Consider the following 16,495-nt stretch of genomic DNA (forward strand, 5'->3'; position numbering starts at 1 on the left):
TAAGGATGAAAATATTCCTCTAGGCTCCTGCAGCAGGGAAATGGAGAATGCTCCTATTCTGGGACCATTGGGACCAGGGCGGCTTCCGAAAGATGACCTGTCCGGATCTTTCGTATCGATGAGCCTGTGCAATGATAAACACCATCTACATCCCACAGGCCTGTCGGTGTGAGGGTCAGTCTTGAAGGAAAGGTGCTTCAACCATGCAGCCTCTTAAATAATGGCCCTTTGCTTTGGGTCATTATTTAAGAGAAAAGGGGAAATGGAAACAGTGATGAAGATGAGCTTCCTTCCTCACATGTGTCAGAGGGAAATGGCTCTCTTAAAGGCAAATGTTGAATATTGGAGGGGGAGGAGGACTTAGAGACTCCCAACCGCACCCCTTCCTCCCCCCATTTCCCACACTCTCTTCAGTCTTTAGACGGATTGCCAGGCCTCGGAGTCGAGGCCCATGACTGTCTCTGGCCCCCAGGTGCCCAGGGATAACTCCTCTGGTCCCTCATCTCCACCTTGCACCCAGCCCTCTGTGCCCCTCGGCCCCACCCCGTGCTTTGACCTGCTGATGTGGGTAAACACATTTTGACCCCGTGGTGAAAATGGTTGCACAGGAAGAAGCAGAAAGATCAAATAGCAAGTCCTGAGAGAAATGGGGAAGTAGCCGACTTCCGATCTGTGTGCTGCCCACGTCTTGCTCTCTATACAGCCTGCCTTGGACCTTGGAGTTACTCTCAGGCTAACTTTTCTTTTCTTTTTATATGAAGAAGGATTACTGCAGATCAACATGTGTTATCTCTGCTTTGTCTCTTAGGAAGGTAGCCTGTGAGGGTGCGGAAGTTCAAACTGAAAATACAAAATAGAGCTAAAATCCCCCAATGCTGAAACAGGCCTTGCTTCTTGGGACCCTGTCAATGCAAATACATTTCTCTAAAATTTAATTTTACCAGACCCAGTAATGTTTTTGGCATCTTGAAAAATGGTCACAAATACTTTATGTAAAGCACTTGGATGCTCACCGAGGCATTCTTTAAATGTTGACAGTCCTCTGATATTTGGGGGAGAGAAGATTTGCAATAATTTGGCAATAATAGCATCATACCTAGTCAACTAGAACAAACTTTGAAAAATTTCAAGTATGCTATGATTCCCTTTCAAAATTAGTGGATGGCCTGGCCAATGTGGCTCAGTCGGTGGGCGTCATCAGTGCATCACCCGTTCCATTCCTGGTCAGGGCACGTGCCCAGGTTGCAGGCTCAATCCCCAGTAGGGGCCTGCAGGAGGCAGCCGATTGAGGTTTCTCTCCACCTCCCTTTCTCTCTCTCTAAAATCAATAAAAACATGTTTAATAAAATAAAATAAAAATCACTGGGAGAAGGTAGTCAAAAGATACAAACTTCAAGTTATAAAATAAAATATCCTGGGGGTGTGACACACAGCATGGCAACTCTAGTGAATAATATGGTATTGTTCAAATATGGTATTTGAAAGTTGTGGAGAGAGTAGATCTTAAAAGTTCTCATCCCAAGGAATAAAAGTCACTGGGTGGTGATGGATGCCAACTAGACTTGCTGTGGTGATTATTTCACTATATATATAAATAGCGAATCATTATGTTGTTCACCCGAAGCTAATAGAATGCTATATGTCAATTATAGCTCCACTTTTTAAAATGTAAGAAACAGTTATTGGGAACATTGCCTAGGAACAGATAGTAGTAATCATATTAATAATAACATCATGGCTTGGAGTCCTTATGCCAGACACAGCTCCCTCCACTGTCAGTCCCATGGTGGCTACAGGCAGAACCCAAGAGATGCTCTAGGGCAGGGCAATGGGTTCAAACAAAACAAGCACAGAGAGCAGAAAGTGAAAGCAGGCCCTCGCCATCCCCACCCTTCTCTCCTCCAAGGGGGTATGGCATTTCCAGTTTTGTGCATTTAAATAGAGATACGAGCCTATACGAATAAATATACATATACATATAAATATACATATAAATATAAATAGGATGAGTTGTACATATTGCCCGAAATTTTCTTTCTGCCCATAACAATATGCCTTTCAGATCTCTCCAAGGCAGTTCACATACCTCTGTGCTTTTGGGGGTGGGGCAGGGGAGGGTATTTTATTTTCTTTTTTCATGAGATGTAATCAACACATAACACTGTATTCATTTTGGGTCTATAACCTAATGACTTGATATTTGTATATGTTGTGAAATGATCGCCACAGTAGGTTTAGTTAACATCCATCACTACACAGAGTTCTGAATTTTTTTCTTGTGATGAGAACTTTTAAGATCTGCTCTTGTAGCAACTTCCAAATAAACAACACAGTATTGTTAACTATAATTTTTTAGCTATTGTGTTTTAACTTTATGCTTAGCTGTCATGCAGTACGGTTCACCATCCTCCCACGGGTAGACATTTAGACAATTTCCTCTTTTTTCCTCTGGTTATTAGTACAATAAGCAAGGCTTGTGTGTGCCTCTGTTTCCTTCAAGATGAAATATTACTAGGTTGTAGGAATGCATATTTTTACTGTAGATACAGCAACGTCACCCTGCCAGAGCTTCTTCCAACGAGCCAGCACCCGTCTGGTGTCACGTGATGTCTACCATGTCCCCACCTCCTCTCATTCCCGGATATTAACAGTCTCTGCGATTTTCACCAAACAGTGGGTGAAACATGCAACCTCAATATTTTATTTTGTATTTCCCTCATTAGAAATGAGGAGAAGCACATTTTCATACCTGGATTGGCCGTTTTATATTTCTTTACTCGTGACCTGCCTATTTATATTCTTTGCCAGTCTTTCCCTTTTTTAAAAACCTGACTTTAAAAAAAGCTCTTCATATGTTTTGCATAATAAGTTTTGGTTACGTATGCTGTCAATAATTTCTCCCAGTCTGTCACTTCTAAAAATATTTCCTTTTAGTTCATTTGTGATACGGAAGTTTACAGCTTTTCTATAGTCAAATGTTTTCATTTATGGACTCTGGGTTTCATGAGTCACTCATTTCAATATTATTTATCCAGGGAAAATGTCATTTTTCCTAGCACTTTGGTAACATGCTTTTATGTCTAGCTCTTTATTTATTTTTACATTTAACCTGAGATAGGGACTATAACACTGTCCTCCAAAATGGATAGCCATACCATATATTAAACAGTCCATCCTTTTCCATTGATTCAAAATGCTGTCATACCACATGCTACATTCCCCCATAGTCCTAATCTGACTTTGGTCTCATTCTGTTTCACTGGCTGGTAAACCTTCCCTGCCCCAGTTCCTACAGTTTCATTCCTGTGGCTTTACTGTGTGTGTGCCCAACCATCCAACCAAATGCTTATTTATTGTTCTCTTTACTCCTTGGTGGTCCCCATGTATGTCCTTTTCCAGGGGAATTTTATAATCAGCTTGCAAAGTTCCCTAAAAGTTACAGTTGGGATTTTTATGTAATTGCATTGAATGTATGGGTTAATAGGAAGGCCACTCAGATCCTTGTAGCACTGAGCTCTCCTATTAGCGAACATGGCATGTCTCTCCATTTATTCAGATGTTCTTTTGTATTTGGTTTATGTTTGCTACATATAGTTCCTTTTTTATTTGTAAAGATTTTTTATTGATTTTTACAGAGAGAGGAAGGGAGAGGGGGAGAGAGAGAAACATCAATGTGAGAGCACTACATAGATCCCCTGCCTCCTACACACTCCCTACCAGGGATGGAGCCCACAACCTGGGCATGTGCCCTGACCAGGAATTGAACCAGCAACTTTTCAGTGCATAGGGGCAATGCCCAACCAACTGAGCCACACCGGCCAGGGCTCTATATTGTTCTTACATCTTCCCTGTTACTGGGTGTAAAGTATTTTTAGTGACTTTGGCAAACAGAAAACACGACATTTTCTGATTGGGTTTTATTGATGTCTAGGAAAGTTATGGTTTTCGGTGGGTGTTCTTACCTGTATTTCTGAATTAGCTCACCAGTTTTAATCATTTTTGTTGTTGTTTTTTAAATATGTTGTTATTGATTTCAGAGAGGAAGGGAGAGGGAGAGAGAGATAGAAACATCAATGAGAAGAGAGAATCATTGATCAGCTGCCTCCTGCACACCCTGCACTGGAGATTAAGCCTGAAATGTGGGCATGTGCCCTGGCCAGGAATCGAACCATAACCTCCTGATTCAGGTCGACACTCAACCACTGAGCCATGCTGGTGGGGCTTAATCTTTTTTTTTTTTAATGTATTTTTTTTGGCTTCTCTGGGTACATGATCTTGTGATCTGCAAATAATGATCGATTTGTTTCTTCTTTTCAATATGGTTAATTTGGGGAAAGGAGAGTCGTTTGGGTTTGTTTCACTCTGGCTGGACCTGCAGTGCTGTGAGGCAGGTCAGTGGCAATGGCATTCATCATTGTCTTGTTTCTGATGGCCGAGATGTTTCTGCTCTGGAAGGAGGATGCCAATCAAAGACAAGGAGTAAAATGAGAGTGCCAAGAGGAGGGCATCCACCAAACCATGCCCACCTTGGGATGGAGGAAGGATGGGAAGCTGCTAAGTACTGCCCAGTGGTCGGTGCCCAACGGGACCTTGTCTCTGACCTAGCCCATTGCTCCAGACCACTGAGCTCTGTTTCATCTTGGTTCTGCCTGTCACCCAGCATATTTGAGATGGCCCCTAGCTTGGGCCACCTCCTAGATCCTAATCTGAATCACTGATGGAAATGAGAGAGAGAACCTAACAGTACCAGAAACCTATATCCAGTCTGACATTGGTGTAGTCCAGCCGTGGGCAAACTACGGCCCGCGGGCCGGATCCGACCCGTTTGAAATGAATAAAACTAAAAAAAAAAGACCGTACCCTTTTATATAATGATGTTTGCTTTGAATTTATATTAGTTCACACAAACACTCCATCCATGCTTTTGTTCCGGCCCTCCGGTCCAGTTTAAGAACCCATTGTGGCCCTCGAGTCAAAAAGTTTGCCCACCCCTGGTGTAGTCTCATCCTAGCCCACATTCCTTCAAAAATCACAGATGAATATCACAAAATGCTCTATGGAAATCTATATATATTATGTCAAAGAGCACAAATTCATAGCCCAACTTCTGTTGGGTTTGGTGTTATTTGCCTGACATATGTTTTTAGAAATTATGAGCTAGTTAAAAGCATTTCTTAGAGTTCAATGATTTTATATAATAGTCTGAATTTTCAGCCTCCCTTGAAAAATTTGAACATCTGGTAACCTTAGACCTATATTACCCCCTCGGGGATGTAACAGAGTATAGTGGAAGCATCCCCTTTTCAATGAGGTATTTCTCTTCAATGTGCCACAGTCCCCACCTCTCCCTACTGCCTCACTTCCATACTGTTCCACTGGTTTACATAATCTGCCTGGCCTCTGTCGGCAATTGAACTGTAATCTCTATCAGATGCAACAAATGATCCAATTCATTAGGCTAGCAAACATACATTGACCTGCTATTATGTAAATAAAATAAGAAAAACAAGTTCACTTGACTTGTTCTGTTCCCAGTGAACTCCTGCTGGTTCTTAGGATCACTCCTTGCTTTGGCACATCTTACAAACCCTACTCGTAGTAATCTGATCTAGATTCATCTCTGGGGTGGACATAATGCTCACTCAATTATAAACTACAGAAGAGCCGTCTTACCTATTGTGAAAACCACAGCTTTGCTGGCCTGCCTTCAGCCAGCTGGTCCCCTCCTCTTCACTCTCTGCCAGTTGCGAGCACCCGTGGTTGAGCTCTCTCACCCAGACTTCTCGTCCTCCCCTGGGATGAGGCTTGGATTTTGTAGAGCAGGTATAGTGGCATTCCCCTTTTCTGTCTGGGACTTCGGTCCCATGACAGGAGTGCCTTATCACTTCCTCAGAGCAGCAGGAGCCTGCAAACGGTGACTTTCAGTTCCTCTGCCGGGCACATGTTTACCAGAATCGGCCTGTCTACTCTGATCACCTACACAGAGCCTCCCTCCCCAAAGGTCTAGAGTGAGCCCTGCTGGGGAGCTGGAGGATTCACATTTGTCACTCCATCTTACCAACACTTTGCTATCATCCCTTTCCAGTTTCTCCCAGTCTCAGACAATCCTACCTACCCATGAAGGCAGACTGGAAGCTTCCCATTTTCTAGGCTCTTGCCATCTTTAAGTGAAAAAGTATTTTTCCTAACTGAACAGTAACCCCCTCCATTACCCATCTTGTGTCGACAATATTTTTTCCTGACCCAGTATTTCTTCTAGGGGCCATGCCGACAGAAAGGTCCATGTGCAGAAAGGTCAGGCTGGGGCCTGTAAGAATTGAAGGGATGATTTTGCCTAAGTAGTCCATGTCACTGGGCTACCTGCAGTGGCAAACATTTGACAACCAGTTCCCCAGGGAAGAAAACAAAGCCTGATTTGCAGTGGTTGCCAATTTCTGCGGTGTAAATACTCTCACCATGGTGGCCACATTTAACAACCAGCTCTTGGTGTTCTGGAAAAATTGGGTTTTGAGCCAGCACAGGTTGGCACAAGCTGGCATAAGCCAGCAGCAGCTCACACCAGCCTGGGTATTGTAAACGCATACCTGCTGCTGTCCTGGTGAAGTCTGCATGCTGCTGGGACTGTAGGTGTCTTTATTAGAGACTCTGGTGGCTCATTAGCAGGTTAATAATCACTTCTGCCTCACTTGGAGCCCATTAAATCCCCAAACCCTTGCTTATAAGTTATTTTCTTCCATTTTTCCCATCCTTTTTTATCACATTTGGGGAGGAGATATATATGTAATATATTTTATTGATTTTTTACAGATAGGAAGAGAGAGATATAGAGAGTTAGAAACACTGATCAGCTGCCTCCTGCACACTCCCTACTGGGGATGTGCCCGCAACTGAGGTACATGCCCTTGACCAGAATCGAACCTGGGACCCTTGAGTCCACAGGCTAACGCTCTATCCACTGAGCCAAACCAGTTAGGGTGAGGATATATTTTTTATACCTGACTCTTCTACTTAATTTTCCACTCCTCTGAGCATCAGTGGTTTTTTTTATCTGAAAAATAAGAGCTGATCATATATCAGCATATTCAACACACAGCAGGGACACAGCAGGTGCTCCATGGTGATAATGACTCTTCCTGACTGAGAGCCTTGCCCTGGATTTATATGAGCTTTTTAAATCATCACCCAAGTTATGCTTTTACTGATTTTAGGGAGAGTGGAAGGGAGAGGGAGAGAGAGAGAGAAACATCAATGTGAGAGGGAAACATTGATCAGTTACCTCCCGTCCATACCCCGAACAGAAATCAAACCCACAACCTGGGTGTATGCCCTGACTGGGAATGGAACCCACAACCTTTTGGTGTACAGGATGACACTCAAACCAACTGAGCCACACTGGCCAGGGATATATGAGCTCAATTAAATATATGGTTGAGTAGGACTTAGAATCTTCATTCATGGATGAGGAAATTGGCTGAGCCTTAGAGAGTTAAATATCATATTCCAGGTCACACAGCTTGTTAGTGGTGAGGTTAGGATCTGAATTTGTAGCTCACATGGTGTTTTTAAAAAGTTAGGTACAAGCATTTAAAAATCTGAGATTTTATCTAAGAATCTGGATTTTTACCTTCGCTTGAATATTCTGAAATTCTAACAACTCTAGGCCTATGTTACCCCATGGGGATAAAACTGGAGCTAAGTGGAAGCCAATCCCTTAAAAGGACATTTCTTCAATGTGCCACAGTCCCCAGCTCTCCCTACTGTCTTACACCCTGCCTGCTTCACTCGTGTCAGGCTTCAGATTTTGTGCTCCTACTTATGGACCACACTGCTTTCTAACTAAATGTTATTTCCCCTTGCCAAGTCCTTCCTCCATACTTGACCAAGGTAGAAACAGACACAGAAGATTTTGGTAATTCAAGTCCAATCAGAAAGGTCACAACAAAGTGAAGAACCCATCTTTCGTAACTGGGCCTCATGAGCAAAACTGCTGTGCGGCAGTGCAATCTCACTGTAAAGCAAGGTCTTTACCACTGGTTTGATCCTTCTATCCCCATAGTGCACTTACATAACCCTTCCTTTAACAGGCAACTGTTTGAGTGGGTGTCTTTATTTGAATGTGTTCTTTTAAAGTGTTTTTTGCTGTTTTGTGTACATGCATTTTTAATTCACTGAGGTGATTTCATAGCTTTTATTCTGATTTCTACTTTCTTCATTTAAGGATCTTTTAAAGAGCTTCCATGTGGCTGCGTATACATTTAATCTTTGTTTCTGACTGCTGCCTAGCACCCTATGTCCTCCTTGAGCACACCTTACCTGTCTGCTGTCCCAATCGTGGGCACCCAGTTTCCCTCCAGGTCTCTGCCACTGCAAATTTGTGATGACCCTCCATATAGATGGCCCAACGTGAGCCAGGGGTGAGATCACTGCGTCATAGGGTATAAACATATTTAATTTGTCTACGTTGTGTCTGATGGCTCAGCAGAATGGCTGCACTGGTCTGCACTCCTGGGATTCTCTATAAAACACAGACTTTAAGGGAGGAATGACAGGAGAGAGGACTTTAAAATATATAACATCCATTAGTTCAAAATAGCTTGCTTGCCTCATACCCGGGTGCCAGAACACAGGCAGAGAAATGGGAGAATGGCAACCTTTCGGAATCCAGGAGCACAGAACTTACAGTGAAGGACCCAAAGTCCTGGTGCTGTCACCTATAGGGAAAGCCACTGGGCCCTTCTGAGCCTCAGAGTCTTTATCTGTAAAATGGGAAGACCACCAGAAACTTAAGTCAGGTTGTTTGGATACTCAAAAAATATTCATCTTTTCATTCGTTCATTCTCAACATGCAGGTAAATACATGAGGCATTTTGTAGATGTTGGGTTTTGTGTGTGCCCAGTCTCATCTAGGGCATCTTTTTTCCTTTGTCACTGGCTAAAGGATTCACAGGGCCAGAGGCCCAGCTACATGGTGGGCTTGGAACTGGTCTGTGCAGAAGCTAAGGCAGGATGTGTGTTAACCCCGGGGCAGGGGTGGGACCGGGGGGAGGTGGGAGTATTGGTCCTCACAGGTAGCCATGTTTGGGAAGGAAGCTAAGGAGTACAAATCTGATCAATTCCTCCATAAAGTGGGGAGGAGTTCCCGATTCTTTGCTCTTGGAGAAAGGCCTGAGGATAAATCCTCGGATCAGCTGTTGAGGGAGGGCTTGAAATAGGCAAGTAAAAGGACTGATTTGAGAGTTGACCATCATAGGTCAAGTTCTCCCAGAAGCTGACCCTGAGCTTGGGTACCAGTAATTCACTAAAGAATGGCTTTCAGGAGAACCAGTAAGAGCGAGAAGGATTCAGGACAGTGGAGAGAGGCCAAGCAAAGGTGCATTTTCAGGTGAAGCCTCAGGCCTGCCTAATCCCACAAGGAGCTCCGAAGTGTGGATGTACCTGAGGATTTGTCCTGCATTGAGGCAGAGCTGGGCTTTTGCACATTCACTCCAGGCACATGTTGGCTACCTGCGGTGGGCCCAGGGAACATAGAGCTCCCCAGTTTCTTCTCAATGTCCCTAGGAATGAGGTTGCCCCAGTGCCCGAGGATAATCATTTCAGGTTACAGGTTGAAGCCTTTAGTAGTGAAGCACAGAGCCCCCAGAAGAGGGAGGTTGGGAGCACAGAGCAGTAAGGGATCTAGAGGAACAGTGTAGGACACCAAAAGCATTCGCTGAAGGACCTAACTATAGCCACAGATTTATATGAACACCCAGACTTGGCACAAGCTGCTCCCTTGCTCTTTGTCTAGACAACTGCTACCATCCTTTGCATCTCAGCGTAAGTGTTGCCTCTTTAACAAATAATTTCCTGACCCACTCGGCTAAGTCCCCTTGTAATAATAACCTCCCAAAGTGTTGTCTTGCCCACACAGCCTCTGCACCTTGTAATTATTTACTTCATTGTTTATTGTCTCATGTCTTTTTTCTGGGTCTGTGTGGATCCCTGCTGAATGCCCATGGCCGAGCCCCAGGTGGGGCAGATGGTAAGAGGTTAATAACTAGGTATGGGCTGCCTGTGGCTAGATGAGCCGCCAGGCTCTGGTTTATTCCAGCCCTGCTCAGGTGCAGGAGGTGGACTGGGGACCTGATCCTTAGTCACAGAGAGGGCCTACACAGGGAGTGGAGGGTGACATGGGGCAGGTCCCTGGTGGCCACAATGGGGTTCAGGCTTGTCAGAAAGATGATGGGGCCCACAGAGGTCTGAAGGCCTACACAGAGAAGGAGATTGAAGAATGGGGGCCTCTAGGAGACTACACGCTGGGAATGAGGACACAGAACTTGAAGATTTGTCCCTTGTGGGGGTGAAGTCCTGCTAATGAAACAAGTTGTATGACACTAAACAAGTTACCAAATCTCTTGAAGTTTCAGCTTCTTTGTGGATAAATGGAGATAATTTATGTCATAAAGTTTCAATAAGAGGAAGACTCAGGAAAAGTCCATTCTTCCCTTCAAATTTGTATTTATCAGTGTTTGCTTTGTAACAAACACTCAAAATCTCAGTAGTTAATAAACATTTATTTTCCTCCCCTGGGTCTGCAGGTCAGCTGTGGCTGGCTGATCTGAGCTGGGCTCTCCTGGACTCAGCTGGACTCCAGGTTTCCAGTCAGGTCCAGGTCTGCTCCTCATGTCTTTATTCTTGGCCCACACTGAAGGGCCGAAGGGTCTCGGGGACAGATCACCGGGGCCCAGGAGGGGCAAGCAGAAACCCACAATACCGGAGAAGCCCAAAGTTTAGAACTGGCACTTTTGCCCACATTGCCTTGGCCAAAGCAAGCCGCATAGTCAAGCCCAACCTCAGTGGAACAAAGACATGAATTCTTGAGTGCAAGATGTCGCAAGGTGCCATGATGAGGATGTGGCTGCAAAGTTCTATAGCAGGAAAGACGCACTCTGCCACTGCCTCCTTCCTCCTCTCCGGGCTTCTGTTTATGTGAGCTCTTGGAGAAAGCACAGCAACCTTTTCCATAGTTAGCTGTCAACCTGACTGTGATGCTAGGTATGAGGCATACATTCGATTGTGATTCTACTGACAGAGAGTTCATCCTCTCCCGGCATCTTCACTGTGGGCTCAAGGTCCCCAGATGAGAGTTCCACTGTCTACACACCCAGACGACAGTGCTGCCAGAGAGCATTGTCGTGCCCTACCCCCTTACAACGACTGTGGTGACACCACCAACCTCAGAGGACACATCTCAGCGCTGTCATTTCAGTACCAGCCGAGGTGTGAATTTCCCAGCCTGTAGCTCCTTTGATGTCAGAGGTTCAAAGCACTTTGTAAGACACTCAGGTCTTTGAGGAAAGCTCAGCACTTACTCCCATGCACAGGTATCTGGGAGTGAAAGGCAGAGATTTGGGGCTCCCAGGGGGATCCCAGCTGACAGGTGACAAAGCGAACAGCCTATGGGAGCTGACCTAGCATTGAGGTTTCCCCATTGGGAGAGTGTAGTGGGCAGGGCTGCTGTGGCTGCCGGCTCTGTTGGGGCCTCGTGAGGGATTACAAGTCCAAGGAAGGGGTTAGCTCTGAGAATCTGGGAGGGATATAAATTTCAAAGTGAGTACAAAGCCTATGCCAAGTTGTTCTGGGAAGTCTGCCCAAAACAAAGCAAGAGAGAAGCTGAAGAGCCCAGCTTCTGAAAGTGGGGGCTGGAGGCAACGTGGTAGGTGGGAGATGCGCCTGCCAGCTGAGTGTAAGACAGAACCCACCCGAGTTCCAAGCCCACCAATCCTGGTGGAAAGGGTCCTGTGGGCAGCCTGCTAGGAGCAGAGAGCAGCGATGTTCCACTGGCGACAGCTGGTGGGTGGGGCTGGGCAGGCTTGGCAGTTTCCACTTTCTTCCTTTAAGCTTCATGCCTCCTCCCAGAGCCTTCGAATCGCTCCCTTGTGCACAAAAAGGACTTCGAATGAGCCTGGTGTCATCTGTCACCCTCTCCAAGCCCTAGACATGTGGTTTTGGGGACCCTGCCATGGGGCAGGCCAGTGGAGACAGGATTGTGCACAGACAGCAAATGCCAGCCTCTGCACCATCTCCACCAGCCATCACCGCCTGGAGGGCAGGCCTGCTGCCTCCCAAGATACAAGCTTCTCCCACATGCCGGGTTTCACACCACCCAACCCACCCCTGAGCTGGAGGCTTGAGTCTTTGGGAGAATCTCTAACTGCCTGGTTCCACCCGAGCTGGCAGCTCCTACACCCCCTCCTGTCTAACTAGCAAGTCGTGGATGCCCACCCACAGCCTCTCTTTTTTTTTTTTATCTTGAAATGTCCCCTGAGTTTCTGCTCTTTTGACAATGTCTCTGACCACCCAGGCAAGTTGTAGATGTCTCTGAGACTCAGTTTCCTCATCTATACACTGGAGCTATGGTAGCCACCTGTAATATTAGATAGAATATAAATTAGATAACATACCCAGCACACCTGGCCCAGTTCCAGTTTCTTCCATTTGTGTGTGTGGGGGGGGGGTCCTCATCAGAGAAGAGCCAAAGAGGAGACCCTTCAGATGGACCTTCCCCTGCCCCAACACAGGACACGACAAGAACTGTGTGCTTGCCACCATGACCTACATTGTGTCCTAAGTGACTGATTCAGGGGACCCGTCACTGTTTCAAAACAAGACCTGAGGAAAGGTGGAGACCCCACTCCCCTAGACCTGGAAAGACCTCATTCCCCACCCACCTCCTCTGCCCATCAATGCCATTCCAGCCCACAGCCTTCCAGCCCACGGGCCTACCCCAGGCCATTTCCAAAACGTGGCAGCTCCAGCGCTCTGCGGTCTGACTGCCAAAAAGCGGCCCCCTCAGGAGGTTCCAAGAATAGCTCTAGGCCATCCTGGAAGACCCCTCATGTGCCTTCCACTGGCCGGCCAGCTGCAGGAGCCACATGGCGTTGTCCCTCTCTCCATCAGCTGCTGCTTGTGTGGCAAGACACTTGAAGAAACTCCACACAGCCCCTGTGCACCATGAGAACCCCAGGGTCCCTTTCCCTGCCTGGGGCTCTGTGCCAGGTGCCTAAAGCTCTGTCCACCAGTCTGCCAGCTTTGGCTCCCCAGAAGTCCATATCTAGCACACCTGGCCCAGTCCTCTGCCTACCCCCACCCTGTCAGTCTCTCGCTTTTCCTAGTTATAAAACAGAACCTGACCTGCTTGTCCACGAATGGGACCGTTGCAGGAGCCCAGCTCAGCCACACAGTGCCCAGGGCACCTGATTTCCGCCCCAGCCCGCAAAACCTGTGTGATCAAAGCAGGTGCTGCCCCTCCCCTCTGGTCAGTGGCAAGAGCTCTCACATCCACCCAGAGGCTGCACCCACCACGTGGTTGGTTGTGGGGCTGTGGCTACTACTTCACCTCCGTCCACATGTACCGGGAGATTCTGTGATTGTCTTTCCGTTTTTGGTATGTGAATGTTATTATGGTTATCTGAGCCTCAAAGATGTTTCCAAGATATTATTTTTGTACAGAAACCTCTGGAAGGATATGGACCAGGAATAAAATTTAAAACAAACAAACAAAAACAGCCCTAACTGGTTTAGCTCAGTGGATAGAGCGTAGGCCTGGTGACTGAAGGGTCCTGGGTTCAGTTCCGGTCAAGGGCATATGCCTGGGTTGTGGGCTCGATCCCCAGTAGGGGGCATGCAGGAGGCAACCGATCAATGATTCTCTCTCATTATTGATGTTTCTATCTCTCCCTTCCTCTCTGAAATCAATAAAAATATATTAAACAACAACAACAAAAAAAAACAACCTGATGCTTTTCGACAAAATGCCTTTTAAACCCATCTAACCTTTGGGCGCGCGCGCGAGTGTATGTTCACACATAATTAAATGAGCTAGGTTACAGGAGCTACATGTTTATTGAACTTATTGGGGTGACATTGGTTAATAAAATTATATAGATTTCAGGTGTACAATTCTATATACATCATCTATATATTGTATTGTGTGTTCATCACCCCAAGTCAAGTCTCCTTCCATCACCATTTATTTCCCTGTACCCTCTTCTACCTCCCCACCCCCTACCCCTCTGGTAATCACCATACTGTTGTCTGTGTCTATGAGTGTTTTTTACGTGTGTTTTTTAATCCACCTTTTTCATCCAGACCTGAAACTCCCATCCCCTCTGACAGCTGTCAATCTGTTCTCTATCTATAAGTTTGTTTCTATTGTGTTTCTTAGTTTATTTTGTTCATATGGTAGCTCTGTTTTTAATTTTTTGAGGTAACTTTATACTGTTCTCCATAGTAACTACACCAGTCTGCATTCCCACCAACAGTGCACAAGGGTTCCCTTTTTTCCACATCCTCACCAACAGTTGTTGTTTGTTGACAGGTGTGAGGTGATATCTCATTGTGGCTTTAATTTGCACTTCTCTGATGATTACTGACATTGAGCATCTTTTCATATATCTATTGGCCATCTGTATGTCCTCTTTGGAGAAGTGTCTATTCAGGTTCTTTGGCCATTTTTTTAATTGGATTGTTTGATGTGTGTGTGTGTGTGTATGTGTGTGTGTAGTTACATAAGTTCTTTGTAAATTTTGGATATTAACCCCTTGTCACATGCATCATTGGCAGATATGTTCTCCCATACAGTGGGCTGTCTTTTCAACCAGAGCGCCCACGGAGGTTCACCCTTGCCCTCTGCCCTCCATGCTCACTCTCCTGCAGGGGCCTCGGCTGCTTCTGCCCAAGCCGGCTTCACTGTGGCAGCCAGGACTGTGGGTTGATCAGGTCCTAAAGACAATCTTAGAGTTAAACTCTCATCTTGCAGTCAGTCTCCCTTGGGGGTGTGAGAACAGCTCTTTGTGTCCTGCAGCACTCGCAGACGGTTAACGTGCGGACTCGTCTTCCATCTTCAGAGGGCGCTCCTGGTTCTCGTCTTACCCACTCAACTCTTCACCTCTGGGTGCACACTTCTGAGAGGGCCGGCCTCCTCCTCCGCCTGTTCCTACTTGACCTCCATCCACCCCGCATTCTCTGGAGCCATCCTGTTTTTATTACAGCGTATAGCTCAGAAAGGTGTCCCCGTTGGCCCAGCCAGAGAGGTCTGAAGGCCTACACAGAGGAGGAGATTGAAGAATGGGGGCCTCTAGGAGACTGGGGGCCTCTAGCTGACATGTAATCACTGTTCAGGTTAAGATATAGATAATTTCCAACCTCTGACAGTGAGAGGTGGATGGGAAGGTGGTGCCCAGCCCCCACTGAGCTGATCTCTGCATGGAGGACACACTGCCGGGCCTCGGCTGAGAGCCTCAGGGGCAAGAGTGATGCTCAGGGCACAGGCTGGGCGCCTCTCTGCCCCATCCGTGCGATGCCTCCCTGGATGGGTGGGAGCCCCGGGTCTGGGGGGTCTGAGCCTGAAACCAGCTCTGCCCTCCCCATTGCCCCCGAGGCCTCCAACACCTTTCCCACCTCCACAGAAAAATAGAAAAGAATGGCATCAGCTACCCACAACCACCCTTGCCATTCTCTCCACAGCAGCCAAATGGTATTGTCACCCTGCTTAAGACCTTTCTAGTGGCTTTCTTATTGAATGTGGAAAAATGCTTTGCCACAGTGGGATAATGATACTTAATAGTTTTCAATCATTTGTAAAATTTCCACAGTGCTTGTATATGCTTGTTAATTTAAAGCAAAGGCTGGCAGAACCTTGAGGAGGGTGTTGTGCAGTGCCCCTCGGCTCCCACCCGCTCCTGTGCGGGCTTCCCCCTGCGAGGTGCCTCTTTCGGTTCCCATTTAGGACAGCGGACAGTGCTGGAAGTAAAATTACCCCCTGGGAGAGCTCAGCCTTCCAGCCTCCCTGCCCCTCCCCCACCTTTGCAGGGTGTCTGAAAGTCACAGGCCAACAGCTGTCTCTAGAAACATCATTTCTCAGAATTCACAGCCCAGGGCCTCCAACAGACTGGATGTTAGCTGTCCTTTGTTCTGAAGACCCCAGAGGTGGTCTCTTCTCCAACCCAGGGCTGGAGGTGGCCCTCTCCCCTTCCCCTGTACCTTCCCCAGGAGTATTGGCTCAGGGGTGAAGCCATCAGGAGAAGGGGCCCCTCCCTACAGGACCCCGCTTGGAATCCACCTCTCTGTCTCCTGCAACTTTTCAACCATCAGGTCCGTTTTATGCAACGTGCCCATCTCCCCAGACAGCCACGGGGCCTGTCAGGACCCCTGCTAGGGGTCTGGGGGACTAGATGAGGCTGGGCTGAGCAGGGTCTCATTCCTTCCAGGATTTCTAAGCTTGTGGGGATGCAGGCCCAGCCGGGCTTGGTGGGGCGCTGTCTGCAGGGCCTTTGTGGAAATGACCGTGCTGGAAAGATTTTAATGGGAGGCAGGAGAAGAGATGGGTATTTTGTTTCACCATCTGAGCTAACCCCTATCACATTGTGTTCTGTGTGACTTTGGTGATGAACATAAATAAATTCATGTCCATTCTGTTGATCTCATAAACCCCGAAGGGACGTCTGCTCTGTGC

At 46.8% G+C, this 16,495-nt stretch overlaps 1 protein-coding gene across 1 annotated transcript in view; it reads left to right on the forward strand.

The window, feature by feature from the left end:
* The window catches only part of INPP5D (inositol polyphosphate-5-phosphatase D), a 94,678-nt gene that overhangs the window by 21,568 nt on the left and 56,615 nt on the right, over positions 1 to 16,495 (forward strand). The gene's annotated exons all lie outside the window — the stretch shown is intronic.

The sequence above is a fragment of the Myotis nattereri genome, assembly GCF_964212035.1.
Source record: "Myotis nattereri genome assembly, chromosome: 7".
NCBI classification, from domain to species: domain Eukaryota; kingdom Metazoa; phylum Chordata; class Mammalia; order Chiroptera; family Vespertilionidae; genus Myotis; species Myotis nattereri.